We start from the raw sequence: 6,086 nt of genomic DNA, 5'->3' as shown, positions 1-6,086 counted from the left end.
CAGCATCTTGGGGTACCACCAGCCAGACGACAAGCAGCAAGAATGAGGACCAGGGCAGCATGTTGCTATGGGGCAATGTCAGGTGACTGCACCCGGCTAACGTTGCCTTTCTGCTCCAGCCACTTCTCTCCACCCACCTCTCTCATTTGGAAGGCATGTGTGTCTCATTCATGCCATGAGACAAGTGCCAGAATGATACAATCTTAGGGGAAGGGATCTCGAAAACATCGAGTTCGACCTGCTCATTTTAAAGATAAGGAAATGGAAGCCCTGAGGCGTTAAGTTCCTTGGCCAAGCTCATGCAGGTGGTTATCGGCACAGTAACGGCTGGCATCAAGTAACTGAACCCACTTTTCTCATGGTCTTTCCACCATACCCATGGCTTTTCAACATTTGTTAGCACAATCCACCGTATGGAGTAAATTTTATATCACGACCCACAATATCTACACGTATATACAACTAACACAAAAGTCTCACAAAACAATACCTATCTTTACTATATGAGATATACTTTGGTATTTTCTATTATATATTCATTTTAAAAGAGTCTGGAGATTGCTTGGCAGCATGTATACTAAAATTGGAACAATACAGGGAAGATTAACATGGCCCCTACACAAGGATAACATGCAAATTTTCCCCATATTTTTTTCACATTTACCAAATGTTCCTTTTCTTTCCAGGGATAACATTTATAGGTACACAGTCAAAATAATTTGCATTTTTTCCTAATTAGATACATCTACTGAATGTCTAGGAAGGTGGGGTTGAATTAGATACAGAGAGGGGTCCCTTCCAGCTTGAACCTGTCACATGCCTGATCAGGAGCAAGCTTATTGCCTGATCTGTCCTTAATTCTGAAAGGTAGAATGATCTAGCAGAGAGAACACTGGGTCTAGTCCTGGCTCCATTATCTTCCAAGTGTGTGACTTGGGGTGAATTTTCTCTGGGTTCTGCTATCTCAACTGCAAGATCAAGCTGTTGTTAATTGACAGAGTTCTGAGAAGTGAACAAAATAATGCAAATGAGTGCAATAAAAGCTCTATTCACAAGACTTGTCCTGGAACAACAATGCTCTTAAATTCTTACATTTCAGAGAAATATGGTGTCTCAAAATATTTCTGGATTCTCATCAAAACACCTGCATAATGTATTATGAATAAATTTGGTGTAATAAAGACAAACTAAACCCTGGAACTGACTCATTTTCAAATGCCTTTGCAGGTGTTAGAGAGGAGGGGTTGACCCTAAATCTTGAAGATGTTCAGCCTCAGAAAAGCAGAAGTCATTGAGGTCAAAGATGACCCTATGCTCTTGAAAGGAAAAGGTGATGAGTCGCAAATTGAAAAACACAATCAAGAAAGGTTACTATTAATGAGTATGAAGAGGAAGAATTGAATGACGTGTTGTAAAATGTTCAGATGCAATAGCCAAGCTGAAGGCTGGTGGGACAAGTGAAAAGAAAGAGTTCTAGGTGTACTCAGGGCTGCCTCAATTGCTTTTGAAGAAGGCATCTTTCTAGGAGGCGGTTAGGCTTGGGCTCAGTGTACTCCAGCTTGGGACTCACCAAATCCAATAAAAATTTTTAAAACCGATATACAAATTATTTTTGAAAATATTCAAAATGCCTGCAATGACCTTGCCAAGCGTGACAGTTAGAAGGATCCTTGACAGCTGAGAACATCAGACAAAGCCGTTCAGAAGCTGGCTGTGATGCTCTGCTTGGAGATACGGCTAGGGTAGAAAAAAGCATCACCGGCACTAGTAGGGTACTAAGGGCTGCTTCCTGGCTGCTACTGCTGTGTGAAACAGAGCAGAAGCTGTAACAGAGATCCTGAAGAGGAGGAGGACCTTGGCGTGGGCAGAGTGGGTGGAGGTGATGTGGAGGCGGCATGTTCTCATTCCTGAAATAGTGCATTATCACTCTTAGTGAACTGTGACAGGAAGCTCAGAGCGGTGCTTCTCACCAATAACCTCAGAGAAATCACTTGAAAAAAAAGACCAAAGAAAAGGTTATGGGTTTCAGTTAGGGGTTTCAGTTGACGAAGTGCATGATGGTTTACGGCTGTCACTGTGCACGCCCACAGATAACATGTTTTGTGTTTTTGAATAAAAAGACATTTGTATGTTCTTTAAAAGAAAAAAAAAAGCCAGCTATGCTCACAAAATTTATTCCACAACCCACCAAATAGAGCATTTGAAATCAGCGCTCCCGCGATGGGGAAGGGTGAGCCCTTGAGCGTGGGTGATGCTCCCTCTCTCCCCACAGGCTCACCTCCAGCCTTGTCTCACCTTCTCCTCCAACACCTACTCCTATTGCACCCCTCATTCCAGAGTGTTTCCAGTGCCCTCTGGAACCCCCGCTCCTCGGTGAGAAACTCCCCCTTGACTTTAGCCTGGGGGTGAGGAACATTCCTTTCTCTTCCCGTTTCCTTTGGAGCCTGGCTCTCTCACCCATGTACTGCCCATCCCACTCCACTCCTCCCAGACTCCCAGGGACTGGAGACGGAGGATCTGTGTCCTCCTTACCCCTCAGAGACACCATCAGTCTTCTGTCTTCACGTAAACCCCTCCTTCTCTCCTCATGTCACCCGTTTACCCACTACTATCCCCAAACCTCCCACTGGCATCTTGGTGGCTCACCACCTTCTTTTCTATCCTACAGCTTACCATCAACTCGGGCACTTTAAAATCCATGTGGACAACACAACCAGTGTGCTGCCCCCTTTCATTCCCTCCCTCCCCTGGTTACAAATTTGACTTTGGAATCACCTAGCATTGCCCCACGTAACGTATCCTCCATCTTCCATCCCCCATTCTGTCCGTTTTTCCCCATTCTCTCAGCTCCCTTGTGGTTTGGCTTCCTTCCCTTCCAGCCTAGACTCTAGGGTCCAGTGCTTCAACCACTCTTTTGGCGACACTCTAAACCAGCGTCACAAATTTATTTCATAATGCACAACCAACAGGGAAACAAGGAAAATAACCACGCACATATCTCCGACATTCACTCATTCATTCATCGATAAATTACACACATTTTACTATTAAATCAACATTTTCTTCCATTTTAAAACATACCACAAACATATAAGGGCATAAACCGCCAGTACAGTAAAAGCTTCAGTATTCTCTGCCCATTCCTAGTGGATCATCTCACACAACCCCTGGAGGAAAGCACACCCCAGTCTGAGAACCACAGCCCTAATCCCCATGCCCTCCACTCTCTCTTCCCTCTGTCGCAGCCACCCTGAGAAACCAGCCCGGAACCCATCTAGCCACGGGCGTCCCGTTCTCTGCCAGGTGGCTGCATGACGCTGGGGCACCGGCTGGGTCCCAGGGAGCCTCTGTGGACTTACCCTTCTGCTCAAGGCAATGTCACTGAAAGCCTCAAGAGGTAAAGTCAAGCGTATTGGCAAGAAAACTTCCTTTCCCTCGGTACCACCAGCACCGAGGACAGTGCCTGGCACCTGCCCGCGATCCCCAGTGTTTGCCGCACTGCACTGTGCACACAGGTGGCATTTCCATCACTCTGGCAACGTGGTTGTAAAGGCATGAAGAGCACACAGAGAAAAGCCCAACAGGTCATGGGTTCCAGCTGGGCACAGGCTTGGTTCTGAAGCTGTATGAGGGTCACTTGCCCCCCAAAGCACCGGTCTGCCCACCATGACCCAACAATAGCCCAGGCCTTCAGAAGCCAGACACACCACAGCTGAGCGAGCTCTAATTAGGCCACGTGTGACTGAAGCAGTTTGACTAAAGCCTATCTCACACCTTGACTGTTCCAGGGGGTTGCTATGGAGGCAGGAAACAGGGCCCCTCCAGACAATCTCTTTACCCACAGGCTTGGAGCAGCCTGGGCTCAGGGCACCTCCATTTCCTTCAGAGGACCCCTCACAGAAGGATTCCTAGGCTATCACACGGAAGATGTGGGCAAGAAAGGGACAAATCTTAAAGGAGCAATACCAGTGGGGACTGAAGCACTGCTGTCAGAAGAAGCACTTAGGAGAGGTGATGTTGAGAGCCAAGGAGATGTGCTGGTGGGCAAACTTTCCTCTTTGGCCAGGAAGGAATCTTTTGCACTCTCTTCCCCTCCCCCACCCCCTTCTCACCACCTGGAGATGCATCCCCAGGTAAGCAGTGTCTGTAGAAGGACACATGACAGCTACAGCACTTTCTCAGGAAGGTGAAGATGACTCAGAAAAAATACCCTCACCTCCTGTCAGTTCTTTGATCTTCTCTTTCTCCCCTTCCCAGTCCAGCGTCTCATAACCAGTGGTCCACGGACATGACCCCTGCATCAGAGTCATTACAGGCCTATTTAAAATGCAGATTCCTGGGCCTCGGACAGATTTAATCAGAAACTTTGAAACTGGAGTCAGGAAATCTGCATTTAAACATTGTTTTGCCTGTTAAAGTTCGGGAACTGCTGAAAAACAGTTACTTCTCCTCTGTTCTTCCCAGCTACACCTTGTTAATCCACAGCCACTCTCCACCTCACCACCATTCCCTTCTGCCCCTCCACTCCTCAGGCATTCACAGTGGAGCCAGATGGAAGGACCTGGGCAGGAATGAGACCTCCTGTGCTCTCACCTTCCTGTGCTGACCATGAGCGCCTCCCTTACTGTGCTTTATTTTCATCTACGACATCTCCTCACATGGTTCCTAGAGGCCCCACTTAAATTAACCTGGCCTACTTGTCCCAAATGAATACTGGGCAAGCTGGGGACTTAATAAACTGAACTAAAATAAAGTCACCAGGAGGAAACCAAGTAGATCAGGGAGCTGAAATTTGGCCTAATGTTGATCAATTTTTGGCCCAAACCACCATCTACTAATACTAATAGGTCTCTGGTAATAGGCTTGCAAAGATGGAAATGTTAATCAATGCTAAACAAGAGTTACAAATAATAAAGACATGTGCCATCTACTCACCTCCAGGGGATGGGGTGTGAACTTGAGATGACTATGACCATGAAGCGCTTGAAACCCAGAGAAAATTCTCTGAACCATTCTTTCGCTCACAGAATTTCCGTGGCACCGGTCCCCATGCAGCTCTGACAAGTGAGCTATTTTCGTATGTGAACAAGTAGAGTTATTGTTATCTGTGCTCTGAATCAAGGATAAAAAGGTAAGGTGAGAGGGAGAGAGAGGGTGTGAGAGAGAAGACATGGAGGTGAGACGCAGAAATACAGAAACGCAGGAAGGATGTCAGAAACCCAAAGAAAAGGAGCCAGGTGTTCCTCGCAGAGAGGAAGGAGCCAACTAGGCAGCTTGAGACTGCAAAGCACCAGGTGACTCCTCAGCAACCACAGGAACAGTCTCTCCTTCTGGGCTCACGGGATTCTGGAGCAGCTGAGGGTGATATATGCAAAGGGCTTTGCAAATGGCGAAGTGCTACCGATTCAGGGTGCCAGCCCCCTTTGTGTGACCAAGGGGCTACTGCCCCTTTCCAACAGCCCTGCGCAAAGACTTGGGACACCACAGACCAAAAGGAAGCTTAACCAGCTAACATTTTTCCATCAGGAGATGCTGGTCTTACTTAATATTCTGGCACCAGGTTACCTAGGGATGGTAATGAGGGTGCTATTTTAGCAAGAAACTGAAAACTGAGAAGACAATATGCCCTCAGAACATGCTGAATACCTATTGTAACACGCCACCCCACCAAGAGCCCATGTTCTACCTATGTTTTAATGTATTTATTTCTTTTGAGACCAGCAGGGCTTGAGCCACAGCTTCCTGCATTCTGCCTCGTCAGCATGAAAAGATTTGCTGCCGTAGGCCCCTTCAGCTCCCTCTGGGGCTCTCCTTCTCCTCGGAGGCTGACTAAGATGAGAAGCTTACCCCACGAGGTAATGAAGAGACAGTTTTCAGTTCTGACTCACCCCTTGGGCTTCCTGAGTCAGCTAATGAGGCAGCTTTGCCGGGTGGTGTGCTTGCCACCAAGACCTGACCACTAGAGGGAGCCAGAGAGCAACAAGGGCCCAACACTTCCCCGGAAAGAGCCAAATCCCCGGCACACCTACTCCCTCCTCCAGCCCAGAAACAGCGAGGCTTCATAGCATTTGTGGATCCACTGAAAC

The 6,086-nt window shown here is 47.4% G+C and overlaps 1 pseudogene; it reads left to right on the top strand.

Annotated features, from left to right (window-relative positions):
• Positions 1–558: 558 nt before the first annotated feature.
• On the top strand, positions 559–653 carry LOC115801675 (U6 spliceosomal RNA; annotated as a pseudogene).
• The last annotated feature ends 5,433 nt before the right edge of the window (positions 654–6,086 follow it).

This window comes from Delphinapterus leucas, chromosome 3 (genome assembly GCF_059928025.1).
Source record: "Delphinapterus leucas isolate spDelLeu-1000000601 "Yukka" chromosome 3, BTC_Dleu_Yukka2, whole genome shotgun sequence".
Classification (NCBI taxonomy): domain Eukaryota; kingdom Metazoa; phylum Chordata; class Mammalia; order Artiodactyla; family Monodontidae; genus Delphinapterus; species Delphinapterus leucas.
Note: the sequence above shows the minus strand (reverse complement) of the source record. Positions and strands in the feature narration are given on the sequence as shown.